The sequence below is a fragment of the Pan paniscus genome, chromosome 18 (assembly GCF_029289425.2).
Source record: "Pan paniscus chromosome 18, NHGRI_mPanPan1-v2.0_pri, whole genome shotgun sequence".
NCBI classification, from domain to species: domain Eukaryota; kingdom Metazoa; phylum Chordata; class Mammalia; order Primates; family Hominidae; genus Pan; species Pan paniscus.
In genome coordinates this window covers 44,910,545-44,926,486 of record NC_073267.2, presented here as the reverse complement: position 1 = coordinate 44,926,486, position 15,942 = coordinate 44,910,545, and positions in this window count along the sequence as shown.

Genomic DNA, 15,942 nt, shown 5'->3' with positions numbered 1-15,942 from the left:
CCATTCCATTCGTTTGCTTCCATTCCATTCCAGAACATTCCATTCCATTCCATTCCATTTCATTCTGGTTGATTCCATTCCATTCCATTCTATTGCATTCTATTCCATTCCATTCCTTTTGATTCCATTCCATTCCATTCCGTTCCATTCCATTCCATTCGGTTTGATTCCATTCCATTCCATTCCAATGCATTCCATTCCGTTCCATTTCATTCCATTCCGGTTGATTCCATTCCATTCCATTCCATTCCATTCCATTCCATTCCATTCCATTATGGTTGATTCCATTGCATTCCATTCCATTCCATTTCATTCCTTTCGGTTTGATTCCGTTCCATTCCATTCCATTGCATTCCATTCCATTCTATTCCATTCCATTACACTTCATTCGGGTTGATTCGATTCGATTCCATTCCATTCCATTCCATTCGTGTTGATTCCATTCCATTCCATTCCATTCCATTCCATTTTGGTTGATTCCGTTCCATTCAATTACATTCCATTCCATTTGGTTTAATTCCATTGCATTCCATTCCATTCCATTCCATTCGTTTTGATTCCATTCCACTCGAATCCATTTCATTCCATTCCATTCGTTTTGATTCCATTCCATTCGATTCCATTCCATTCGGGTTGACTCCATTCCATTCCATTTCATTACATTCTATTCCATTCCATTGCTTTCCATTTCACTCCATTCGGGTAGATTCCGTTCTATTCCATTCCAATCCATTCCATTCCATTCCGGTTGATTCCATTCCATTCCATTCCATTCCATTCCATTCCGGTTGATTCCATTCGATTCCATTCCATGCTATTCCATTCCATTCCTTTTGATTCTATTCCATTACATTACATTACATTACATTTTATTCCATTCGGATTTATTCCATTCCATTCCATTCCAATGCATTCCTTTACATTCCATTTGATTCCATTCGGTTTGATTCCATTCCATTCCCTTCCATTCGGGTTGATTCTATTCTATTCCATTCCTTTCCATTCGGGTTGATTCCATTCCATTTCATTCCATTCCATTGCATTCCATTCCATTCCTTTCCATTCCATTGCATTCCATTCCACCCCATTTCACTCCATTCAGGTTGTTTCCATTCCATTCCTTTCCATTGCATTCCATTCCATTCCATTCGTGTTGATTCCATTCCTTTCCATTCCACTCCATTCCATTCCATTTCATTCAATTGCATTTTGGTTGATTCCATTCCATTCAATTACATTCCATTCTATTTGGTTTGATTCCATTGCATTCCATTCCATTCCATTCCATTCGGTTTGCTTCCATTTCATTCCAGCACATTCCATTCCATTCCATTCCACTCCAGTTGATTCCCTTCCATTCCATTCCATTCCATTCCATTCCATTCCATTCCATTCCAATCCGCTTGATTCCATTCCATTCCATTCCATTCCATTCGTTTTCATTCCATTCCATTCGACTCCATTCCATTCCATTCCATTCGTTTTGATTCCATTCCATTCGATTCCATTCCATTCCATTCCATTCGGGTTGTTTCCATTTCATTCCATTCTATTACATTCCATTCCATTCTATTCGCGTTGATTCCATTCCATTCCATTCCATTTAATCCCATTCCATGTCATTCCATTCGGGTTGATTCCATTCCATTCCATTCCATTGCATTCCATTCCATTTCATTCCATTCCCATCCATTCGGGGTGATTGCTTTCCATTCCATTCTATTCCATTCCATTCTATTCGCATGATTCCATTCCATTCCTTTCCATTCTATTCCATTAAATTCCATTCCACAACATTCCATTCCGGTTGACTCGATTCCCTTCCGTTCCATTCCATTCCATTCCATTCCATTCCATTGCATAACAGTTCATTCCATTCGGGTAGATTCCATTCTAGTCCATTCCAATCCATTCCATTCCATTCCATTCCATTCCATTCGGGTTGATTCCATTCCATTCCATTCCATTCCATTCCATTCCATTCCATTCCATTCACTTCAGATAGATTCCTTTGCATTCCATTGCATTCCATTCCATTCCTTTCCATTCCATTGCATTCCATTCCACTCCATTTCAATCCATTCAGGTTGATTCCATTCCATTCCATTCCATTGCATTCCATTGCATTCCATTCCATCCGGTTTGATTCCATTCCATTCCATTCCAATGAATTCTTTCCATTCCATTTCATTCCATTCCGGTTGATTCCATTCCATTCCATTCCATTCCATTCCATTACATTTTGGTTGATTCCACTCCATTCCATTCCGTTCCATTCCATTCCATTCCATTCGGCTCCTTCCATTCCGTTCCAGAACATTTCATTCCATTCCATTTCATTCCTGTTGATTCCATTCCGTTCCATTCCATTCCATTCCATTCCATTGCATTATGGTTGATTCCATTGCATTCCATGCCATTCCATTCCATTCCATTCGGTTTGATTCCATTCCATTCCATTCCATTCCATTATGGTTGATTCCATTTCATTCCATGCCATTCCATTCCATTCCATTCCATTCGGTTTGATTCCATTCCATTCCATTCCATTGCATTGCATTCCATTCTATTCCATTCCATTCCATTCCTTTCGGGTTGCTTCCATTCCATTCCATTCCATTCCATTCCATTCGTGTTGATTCCATTCCATTCCATTCCATTCCATTCCATTCAGGTTGATTCCATTCCATTCCATTCCATACCATTCCATTCCATGCGGGTTGATTCCATTCCACTCCATTTTATTCCATTCCATTTGATTCCATTCCATTCGGGTTAACTACATTCCATTCCGTTTCATTCCATTCTATTCCATTCCATTGCATTCCATTTCATTCCATTCGGGTAGATTCCGTTCTCTTCCATTCCAATCCATTCCATTCCATTCCGGTTGATTCCATTCCATTCCATTCCATTCCATTCCATTCCTTTTGTTTTGATTCCATTCCATTCCATTCCATTTCATTCCAATCCATTCTGTTTGATTCCATTCCATTGCATTCCATTCCATTCGGTTCCTTCCATTCCATTCCAGAACATTCCATTCCATTCCATTTCATTCTGGTTGATTCCACTCCATTCCATTCTATTCCATTCCACACTTTTTGATTCCATTCCTTTCCATTCCTTTCCATTCCCTTCCATTCGGTTTTATTCCATTCCATTCGATTCCAATGCATTCCATTCCATTCCATTTCATTCCATTCGGGTTGATTCCATTCCATTCAATTCCATTCCATTCCATTCTGGTTGTTTCCATTCCATTCCATTCCATTCCATTCCATTCCATTTCTTTCCATTCCATTTCATTCCAATCCATTCGGTTTGATTCCATTCCATTGCATTCCATTCCATTCGTTTGCTTCCATTCCATTCCAGAACATCCATTCCATTCCATTCCATTTCATTCTGGTTGATTCCATTCCATTCCATTCTATTGCATTCTATTCCATTCCATTCCTTTTGATTCCATTCCATTCCATTCCGTTCCATTCCATTCCATTCGGTTTGATTCCATTCCATTCCATTCCAATGCATTCCATTCCGTTCCATTTCATTCCATTCCGGTTGATTCCATTAGATTCCACTGCATTCGATTCCACTCCATTCTGGTTGACTCCTTTCCCTTCCATTTCATTCCATCCTATTCCATTCCATCGCATTCCATTTCATTCCCCTCCGGTAGATTCTTTTCTATTCCATTCCAATACATTCCATTCCATTCCATTCCATTTGGGTTGATTCCATTCCATTCCATTCCATTCCATTCCATTCCATTTCATTCCAATGCATTCGGTTTGATTCCATTCCATTACATTCCATTCCATTCGGTTGCTTCCATTTCATTCCAGAACATTCCATTCCATTCCATTCCATTCCGGTTGATTCCATTCCATTCCATTCCATTCCATTCTATTCCATTCCATTCCTTTTGATTCCATTCCATTCCATTCCGTTCCCTTCCATTCCTTTCCATTCCGTTTGATTCCATTCCATTCCATTGCAATGCATTCCATTCCATTCCATTTCATTCCATTCGGGTTGATTCCATTCCATTTCATTCCATTCCATTCCACTCCATTCCATTCCATTCGGGTTGATTCCATTCCATTCCATTTGATTCCGTTCCATTCGATTCCATTCCATTCGTGTTGACTCCATTCCTTTCCATTTCATTCCATTCTATTCCATTCCATTGCATTCCATTTAACTCCATTCGGGTAGATTCCGTTATATTGCATTCCAATCCATTCCATTACATTCCGGTTGATTCCATTCCATTCCCTTCCTTTCCGGTTGATTAAATTCCATTGTATTCCATTCCATTCCTTTTGATTCAATTCCATTCCATTCCATTACATTGCATTTTACTCCATTCGGATTGATTCCATTCCATTGCATTCCAATGCTTTCCTTTCCATTCCATTCCCTTCCATTCGGGTTGATTCTATTCCATTCCATTCCAGTCCATTCGGGTTGATTCCATTCCATTCCATTCCATTCCATTGCTTTCCATTCCGTTCCTTTCCATTCCATTGCATTCCATTCCAGCCCATTTCACTCCATTCAGATTGATTCCATTCCATTCCATTCCATTGCATTCCTTTCCATTCCATTCGGTTTGATTCCATTCCATTCCATTTCACTCCATTCCATTCCATTCCATTCAATTCCATTTTGTTTGATTACATTCCATTCAATTACATTCCATTCCATTTGGTTTGAATCCATTGCATACCATTCCATTCCATTCCATTCCATTCCATTCCATTCGGGTTGCTTCCATTCCATTCCAGAACATTCCATTCCATTCCATTCCACTCCAGTTGATTCCATTCAATTCCATTCCATTCCACTCCGGTTGATTCAATTCCATTCCATGCCATTCCATTCGTTTTGATTCCATTCCGTTCGATTCCATTCCATTCCATCCCATTCGTTTTGATTCCATTCCATTCCATTCCATTCCATTCCATTCCATTCGGGTTGTTTCCATTCCATTCCATTCTATTCCATTCCATTCCGTTCTATTCGCGTTGATTCCATTCCATTCCATTCCATTCTATTCCATTTAATCCCATTCCATTCCATTCCATTCGGGTTGATTCGATTCCATTCCATTCCAATCCATTCCATTCCATTCCGGATGATTCCATTCCATTCCATTCCATTCCATTCCATTACGGTTGATTCCATTCCATTAGATTCCATGCCATTCCACTCCATGCCGGTGGATTCAATTCCATTCCATTCCAATCCATTCTATTCCATTCCATTCCATTTGATTCCATTCCATTCCATTCCATTCCATTCCATTCGGGTTGATTCCATTCCATTCCATTTGATTCCATTCCATTCGATTCCATTCCATTCTGGTTGACTCCATTCCATTCCATTTCATTTCATTCTATTCCATTCCATTGCATTCCATTTCACTCCATTCGGGTAGATTCCGTTCTATTCCATTCCAATCCATTCCATTCCATTCCGGTTGATTCCATTCCATTCCATTCCATTCCATTCCGGTTGATTCCATTCCATTCCATTCAATTCTATTCAATTCCATTCCTATTGATTCCATTCCATTCCATTGCATTACATTACATTTTATTCCATTCGGATTGATTCCATTCCATTCCATTCCAATGCATTCCTTTCCATTCCATTTCATTCCATTCGGGTTTATTCCATTCCATTCCGTTCCATTCGGGTTGATTCTATTCCATTCCATTCCATTCCATTCCGGTTGATTCCATTCCATTCCATTCCATTCCATTGCATTCCATTCCATTCCTTTCCATTCCATTGCATTCCATTCCACCCCATTTCACTCCATTCAGGTTGTTTCCATTCCATTCCATTCCATTGCATTCCATTCCATTCCATTCGGGATGATTCCATTCCATTCCATTCCACTCCATTCCATTCCTTTCCATTCATTTCCATTTTGGTTGATTCCATTCCATTCAATTACATTCCATTCCATTTGGTTTGATTCCATTGCATTCCATTCCATTCCATTCCATTGCATTCGGGTTGCTTCCATTTCATTCGAGAACATTGCATTCCATTCCATTCCACTCCAGTTGATTCCATTCCATTCCATTCCATTCCATTCCATTCCATTTATTCCCATTCCATGTCATTCCATTCGGGTTGATTCCATTCCATTCCATTCCATTTCATTGAATTCCATTCCATTCCATTCTGGTTGATTCCATTCCATTCCATTCCATTCCATTCCATTCCATTCCATTCCCACCAATTCGGGGTGATTGCTTTCCTTTCCATTATATTCCATTCAATTCTATTCGCGATGATTCCATTCCATTCCATTCCATTCCATTCCATTAAATCCCATTCCACTCCATTCCATTCCGGTTGACTCGATTTCATTCCGTTCAATTCCATTCCATTCCATTGCATACCAGTTCATTCCATTCGGGTAGATTCCGTTCTATTCCATTGCAATCCATTCCATTCCATTCCATTTGTGTTGATTCCATTCCGTTCCATTCCATTCCACTCCATTCGGTTGCTTCCATTCCATTCGAGAACATTCCGTTCCATACCATTGCATTCCAATCCTTTCCATTCCGGTCGATTCCATTCCGTTCCATTCCATTCCATTCCATTTCATTCCATTCTGGTTGATTCCATTCCATTCCATTCCATTCCATTCCATTCCATTCAGCTTGATTCCATTCCATTCCATTCTAATCCATTTCATCCCATTCTATTCGCGTTGATTCCATTCCATCCCATTCCATTCAATTCTATTCGGCCTGATTCCATTCCATTCCATTCCATTTCATTCCATTCCATTTGCATTGATTCCATTCCATTCCATTCCATTCCATTCTGGTTGATTCCATTCCATTCCATTCAAATCGGTTTGATTCCATTCCATTCCATTCTATTCCATTCCATTGCATTCTATTGTCGTTGATTGCATTCCATCCCATTGCATTCCATTCCATCTCATTCCATTCCATTCCATTCGGGTTGATTCTATTCCATTGCATTCCATTACATTCCATTCCACTGCATTCTGGTTGATTCCATTCCATTCCTTTCCTTTCCATTCCATTCCATTCGTGTTGATTCCATTCCATTCCATTCCATTGCATTACATTCCATTCCGTTGCATTCCATTCATGTTGATTCCATTACATTACATTACATTACATTCCCTTCAATTCGTGTTGATTCCATTCCATGGCATTCCATTCTATTCCATTCCAATGCCTTCCTTTCAATTCCATTTCATTCCATTCGGGATGATTCCATTCCATTCCATTCCATTCCATTCCATTCCATTCCGTTCAATTCCCTTCGGGTTTATTCCCTTCCATTCCATTCCATTGCATTCCATTCGTGTTGTTTCCATCGCATTTCATTCGATTCGATTCCATTCCATTCCATTCCATTCCATTCGGGATGATTCCATTCCATTCCATTCCTTTCGTGTTGATACCATTACATTCCACGCCATTCCATTCCATTCCATTCCATTAGGATTGATGACATTCCATTCCATTCCATACCATTCCACTCCATTTGGGTTGATGCCATTACATTCCATTCCATTCCATCCGGGTTAATTCCATTCCAATCCATTCCATTCCATTTGGGATGCTTCCATTCCATTAAAGAACATTCCATTCCAGTCCATTCCATTCCCTTCCATTCCCTTCTATTCAGGTTGATTCCATTCCATTCCATTCCATTCCGTTCCATTCGTTTTGATTCCATTCCATTCCATTCCATTCCATTGGGTTTGATTCCATTTAATTCCATTCCATTGCATTGAATTCCATTCCATTGCATTGCATTCCATTCCATTTCATTCCATTCGAGTTGATTCCATTCCATTCCATTCCATTCCATTCCATTCTGGTTGATTCAATTCTATTCCATTCCCTTCCATTCCATTCCATTCCATTCGGGTTGCTTCCATTCCATTCCAGAACATTCCATTCCATTCCATTCTGGTAAATTTCATTCCATTCCATTCCATTCCATTCGTTTAGATTCCATTCCATTCCATTGCATTCCATTACATTACATTTCATCAAATTCGGTTTGATTCCATACCATTTCATTCCATTGCATTACATTCCATTCCATGTCATTCCATTCGGGTTGATTCCATTCCATTCCATTCCATTCCATTCCATTCCATTCCATTCCCTTCGGGTTGAATCCATTCCCTTCCATTCCATTCCATATCATTCCCTTCCCTTCGGGTTGAATCCATGCCATTCCATTCCATTCCATTCCATTCCATTCCATTCGGGTTGATTCCATTCCATTCCATTCCATTCCATTCCATTCCAGTCCATTCGGGTTAATTCCATTCGATTTCATTCCATTCCATTCCATTCCATTCCATTTGGGATGATTCCATTCCATTTCATTCCATTCCATTCCATTCCATTCCATTCCATCTTATTCCATTCCACTCCATTCCATTCTGGTTGACTCCATTCCATTCCATTCCATTCCATTTCATTCCATTCCAAAACATTCAGATTGATTCGATTCCATTTCATTCCATTCCATTCCATTCCATTCCATTCCATTCGTGTTGATTTCATTCCATTCCATTCCATTCAATTACATTCCATTCCATTTGGTTTGATTCCACGGCAATCCATTCCATTCCATTCCATTTCATTCCATTCCATTCGGGTTGCTTCCATTCCATTCCAGAACATTCCATTCCATTCCATTCCATTCCACTCCAGTTGATTCCATTCCATTCCATTCCATTCCATTCCATTCCATTCAGCGCCGGTTCATTCCATTCCATTCCATTCCATTCCATTCGTTTTGATTCCATTCCATTCGAATCCATTCCATTCCATTCCATTCGTTTTGATTCCATTCCATTCGATTCCATTTCATTCCATTCCATTCGGGTTGTTTCCATTCCATTCCATTCTATTCCATTCCATTCCATTCTATTCGCGTTGATTCCTTTCCATTCCATTCCATTCCATTTAATCCCATTCCATTCCATTCCATTCGTGTTGATTCGATTCCATTCCATTCCATTGCATTCCATTTCATGCCATTCGGGTAGATTCCGTTCTATTCCATTCCAATCCATTCCATTCCATTCCGGATTATTCCATTCCATTCCATTCCATTACGGTTGATTCCATTCCAATCCATTGCATTCCATGCCAGTTGATTCAATTCCATTCCATTCCATTCCATTCCATTCCATTCCATTCCATTCCATTCCATTCGGTTTGATTCCATTCCATTCCATTGCAATGCATTTCATTCCATTCCATTTCATTCCATTCGGGTTGATTCCATTCCATTTCATTCCATTCCATTCCACTCCATTCCATTCCATTCGGGTTGATTCCATTCCATTCCATTTGATTCCATTCCATTCGATTCCATTCCATTCGGGTTGACTCCATTCCATTCCATTTCATTCCATTCTATTCTATTCCTTTGCATTCCATTTCACTCCATCCGGGTAGATTCCGTTATATTCCATTCCAATCCATTCCATTCCATTCCGGTTGATTCCATTCCATTCCATTCCATTCCATTCCATTCAAGTTGATTCCATTCCATTCTATTCCATTCTATTCCATTCCATTCCTTTTGATTCCATTCCATTCCATTCCATTACATTACATTTTATTACATTCGGATTGATTCCATTCCATTCCATTCCAATGCATTCCTTTCCATTCCATTTCATTCCATTCGGGTTGATTCCATTCCATTTCGTTCCATTCGGATTGATTCCATTCCATTCCATTCCATTGCATTCCATTCCACCACATTTCACTCCATTCAGGTTGATTCCATTCCATTCCATTCCATTGCATTCCATTCCATTCCATTCCGGTTGATTCCATTCCATTCCATTTCACTCCATTCCATTCCATTCCATTCTATTCCATTTTGGTTGATTCCGTTCCATTCAATTACATTCCATTCCATTTGGTTTAATTCCATTGCATTGCATTCCATTCCATTCCATTCGTTTTGATTCCATTCCACCCGAATCCATTCCATTCCATTCCATTCGTTTTGATTCCATTCCATTCGATTCCATTCCATTCGGGTTGACTCCATTCCATTCCATTTCATTACATTCTATTCCATTCCACTGCCTTCCATTTCACTCCATTCGGGTAGATTCCGTTCTATTCCATTCCAATCCATTCCATTCCATTCCGGTTGATTCCATTCCATTCCATTCCATTCCATTCCGGTTGATTCCATTCGATTCCATTCCATGCTATTCCATTCCATTCCTTTTGATTCTATTCCATTCCATTACATTACATTACATTTTATTCCATTCGGATTTATTCCATTCCATTCCATTCCAATGCATTCCTTTACATTCCATTTCATTCCATTCGGTTTGATTCCATTCCATTCCCTTCCATTCGGGTTGATTCTATTCTATTCCATTCCTTTCCATTCGGGTTGATTCCATTCCATTTCATTCCATTCCATTGCATTCCATTCCATTCCTTTCCATTCCATTGCATTCCATTCCACCCCATTTCACTCCATTCAGGTTGATTCCATTCCATTCCTTTCCATTGCATTCCATTCCATTCCATTCGTGTTGATTCCATTCCTTTCCATTCCACTCCATTCCATTCCATTCCATTCAATTGCATTTTGGTTGATTCCATTCCATTCAATTACATTCCATTCTATTTGGTTTGATTCCATTGCATTCCATTCCATTCCATTCCATTCGGGTTGCTTCCATTTCATTCCAGCACATTCCATTCCATTCCATTCCACTCCAGTTGATTCCCTTCCATTCCATTCCATTCCACTCCATTCCATTCCATTCCATTCCAATCCGCTTGATTCCATTCCATTCCATTCCATTCCTTTCGTTTTCATTCCATTCCATTCGATTCCATTCCATTCCATTCCATTCGGGTTGTTTCCATTTCATTCCATTCTATTCCATTCCATTCCATTCTATTCGCGTTGATTCCATTCCATTCCATTCCATTTAATCCCATTCCATGTCATTCCATTCGGGTTGATTCCATTCCATTCCATTCCATTGCATTCCATTCCATTCCATTCCATTCCCATCCATTCGGGGTGATTGCTTTCCATTCCATTCTATTCCATTCCATTCTATTCGCATGATTCCATTCCATTCCTTTCCATTCTATTCCATTAAATTCCATTCCACAACATTCCATTCCGGTTGACTCGATTCCATTCCGTTCCATTCCATTCCATTCCATTCCATTCCATTGCATAACAGTTCATTCCATTCGGGTAGATTCCATTCTAGTCCATTCCAATCCATTCCATTCCATTCCATTCCATTCCATTCGGGTTGATTCCATTCCATTCCATTCCATTCCATTCCATTCCATTCCATTCACTTCAGATAGATTCCTTTGCATTCCATTGCATTCCATTCCATTCCTTTCCATTCCATTGCATTCCATTCCACTCCATTTCAATCCATTCAGGTTGATTCCATTCCATTCCATTCCATTGCATTCCATTGCATTCCATTCCATCCGGTTTGATTCCATTCCATTCCATTCCAATGAATTCTTTCCATTCCATTTCATTCCATTCCGGTTGATTCCATTCCATTCCATTCCATTCCATTACATTTTGGTTGATTCCACTCCATTCCATTCCGTTCCATTCCATTCCATTTTATTCGGCTCCTTCCATTCCGTTCCAGAACATTTCATTCCATTCCATTTCATTCCTGTTGATTCCATTCCGTTCCATTCCATTCCATTCCATTCCATTCCATTATGGTTGATTCCATTGCATTCCATGCCATTCCATTCCATTCCATTCGGTTTGATTCCATTCCATTCCATTCCATTCCATTATGGTTGATTCCATTGCATTCCATGCCATTCCATTCCATTCCATTCCATTCAGTTTGATTCCATTCCATTCCATTCCATTGCATTGCATTCCATTCTATTCCATTCCATTCCATTCCTTTCGGGTTGCTTCCATTCCATTCCATTCCATTCCATTCCATTCGTGTTGATTGCATTCCATTCCATTCCATTCAGGTTGATTCCATTCCATTCCATTTCATACCATTCCATTCCATGCGGGTTGATTCCATTCCATTCCATTTGATTCCATTCCATTTGATTCCATTCCATTCGGGTTAACTACATTCCATTCCGTTTCATTCCATTCTATTCCATTCCATTGCATTCCATTTCATTCCATTCGGGTTGATTCCATTCCATTCAATTCCATTCCATTCCATTCTGGTTGTTTCCATTCCATTCCATTCCATTCCATTCCATTCCATTCCATTCCTTTCCATTCCATTTCATTCCAATCCATTCGGTTTGATTCCATTCCATTGCATTCCATTCCATTCGTTTGCTTCCATTCCATTCCAGAACATTCCATTCCATTCCATTCCATTTCATTCTGGTTGATTCCATTCCATTCCATTCTATTGCATTCTATTCCATTCCATTCCTTTTGATTCCATTCCATTCCATTCCGTTCCATTCCATTCCATTCGGTTTGATTCCATTCCATTCCATTCCAATGCATTCCATTCCGTTCCATTTCATTCCATTCCGGTTGATTCCATTCCATTCCATTCCATTCCATTCCATTCCATTCCATTCCATTATGGTTGATTCCATTGCATTCCATTCCATTCCATTTCATTCCTTTCGGTTTGATTCCGTTCCATTCCATTCCATTGCATTCCATTCCATTCTATTCCATTCCATTACACTTCATTCGGGTTGATTCGATTCGATTCCATTCCATTCCATTCCATTCGTGTTGATTCCATTCCATTCCATTCCATTCCATTCCATTTTGGTTGATTCCGTTCCATTCAATTACATTCCATTCCATTTGGTTTAATTCCATTGCATTCCATTCCATTCCATTCCATTCGTTTTGATTCCATTCCACTCGAATCCATTCCATTCCATTCCATTCGTTTTGATTCCATTCCATTCGATTCCATTCCATTCGGGTTGACTCCATTCCATTCCATTTCATTACATTCTATTCCATTCCATTGCTTTCCATTTCACTCCATTCGGGTAGATTCCGTTCTATCCCATTCCAATCCATTCCATTCCATTCCGGTTGATTCCATTCCATTCCATTCCATTCCATTCCGGTTGATTCCATTCGATTCCATTCCATGCTATTCCATTCCATTCCTTTTGATTCTATTCCATTACATTACATTACATTACATTTTATTCCATTCGGATTTATTCCATTCCATTCCATTCCAATGCATTCCTTTACATTCCATTTCATTCCATTCGGTTTGATTCCATTCCATTCCCTTCCATTCGGGTTGATTCTATTCTATTCCATTCCTTTCCATTCGGGTTGATTCCATTCCATTTCATTCCATTCCATTGCATTCCATTCCATTCCTTTCCATTCCATTGCATTCCATTCCACCCCATTTCACTCCATTGAGGTTGATTCCATTCCATTCCTTTCCATTGCATTCCATTCCATTCCATTCGTGTTGATTCCATTCCTTTCCATTCCACTCCATTCCATTCCATTGCATTCAATTGCATTTTGGTTGATTCCATTCCATTCAATTACATTCCATTCTATTTGGTTTGATTCCATTGCATTCCATTCCATTCCATTCCATTCGGGTTGCTTCCATTTCATTCCAGCACATTCCATTCCATTCCATTCCACTCCAGTTGATTCCCTTCCATTCCATTCCATTCCATTCCATTCCATTCCATTCCATTCCAATCCGCTTGATTCCATTCCATTCCATTCCATTCCATTCGTTTTCATTCCATTCCATTCGACTCCATTCCATTCCATTCCATTCGTTTTGATTCCATTCCATTCGATTCCATTCCATTCCATTCCATTCGGGTTGTTTCCATTTCATTCCATTCTATTACATTCCATTCCATTCTATTCGCGTTGATTCCATTCCATTCCATTCCATTTAATCCCATTCCATGTCATTCCATTCGGGTAGATTCCATTCCATTCCATTCCATTGCATTCCATTCCATTTCATTCCATTCCCATCCATTCGGGGTGATTGCTTTCCATTCCATTCTATTCCATTCCATTCTATTCGCATGATTCCATTCCATTCCTTTCCATTCTATTCCATTAAATTCCATTCCACAACATTCCATTTCGGTTGACTCGATTCCATTCCGTTCCATTCCATTCCATTCCATTCCATTGCATAACAGTTCATTCCATTCGGGTAGATTCCATTCTAGTCCATTCCAATCCATTCCATTCCATTCCATTCCATTCCATTCGGGTTGATTCCATTCCATTCCATTCCATTCCATTCCATTCCATTCACTTCAGATAGATTCCTTTGCATTCCATTGCATTCCATTCCATTCCTTTCCATTCCATTGCATTCCATTCCACTCCATTTCAATCCATTCAGGTTGATTCCATTCCATTCCATTCCATTGCATTCCATTCCATCCGGTTTGATTCCATTCCATTCCATTCCAATGAATTCTTTCCATTCCATTTCATTCCATTCCGGTTGATTCCATTCCATTCCATTCCATTCCATTACATTTTGGTTGATTCCACTCCATTCCATTCCGTTCCATTCCATTCCATTACATTCGGCTCCTTCCATTCCGTTCCAGAACATTTCATTCCATTCCATTTCATTCCTGTTGATTCCATTCCGTTCCATTCCATTCCATTCCATTCCATTCCATTATGGTTGATTCCATTGCATTCCATGCCATTCCATTCCATTCCATTCGGTTTGATTCCATTCCATTCCATTCCATTCCATTATGGTTGATTCCATTTCATTCCATGCCATTCCATTCCATTCCATTCCATTCGGTTTGATTCCATTCCATTCCATTCCATTGCATTGCATTCCATTCTATTCCATTCCATTCCATTCCTTTCGGGTTGCTTCCATTCCATTCCATTACATTCCATTCCATTCGTGTTGATTCCATTCCATTCCATTCCATTCCATTCCATTCCATTCCATTCAGGTTGATTCCATTCCATTCCATTCCATACCATTCCATTCCATGCGGGTTGATTCCATTCCATTCCATTTGATTCCATTCCATTTGATTCCATTCCATTCGGGTTAACTACATTCCATTCCGTTTCATTCCATTCTATTCCATTCCATTGCATTCCATTTCATTCAATTCGGGTAGATTCCATTCTCTTCCATTCCAATCCATTCCATTCCATTCCGGTTGATTCCATTCCATTCCATTCCATTCCATTCCATTCCTTTTGTTTTGATTCCATTCCATTCCATTCCATTTCATTCCAATCCATTCTGTTTGATTCCATTCCATTGCATTCCATTCCATTCGGTTCCTTCCATTCCATTCCAGAACATTCCATTCCATTCCATTTCATTCTGGTTGATTCCATTCCATTCCATTCTATTCCATTCCACACTTTGTGATTCCATTCCATTCCATTCCTTTCCATTCCCTTCCATTCGGTTTTATTCCATTCCATTCGATTCCAATGCATTCCATTCCATTCCATTTCATTCCATTCGGGTTGATTCCATTCCGTTCAATTCCATTCCATTCCATTCTGGTTGTTTCCATTCCATTCCATTCCATTCCATTCCATTCCATTCCATTTCTTTCCATTCCATTTCATTCCAATCCATTCGGTTTGATTCCATTCCATTGCATTCCATTCCATTCGTTTGCTTCCATTCCATTCCAGAACATTCCATTCCATTCCATTCCATTTCATTCTGGTTGATTCCATTCCATTCCATTCTATTGCATTCTATTCCATTCCATTCCTTTTGATTCCATTCCATTCCATTCCGTTCCATTCCATTCCATTCGGTTTGATTCCATTCCATTCCATCCCAATGCATTCCATTCCGTTCCATTTCATTCCATTCCGGTTGATTCCATT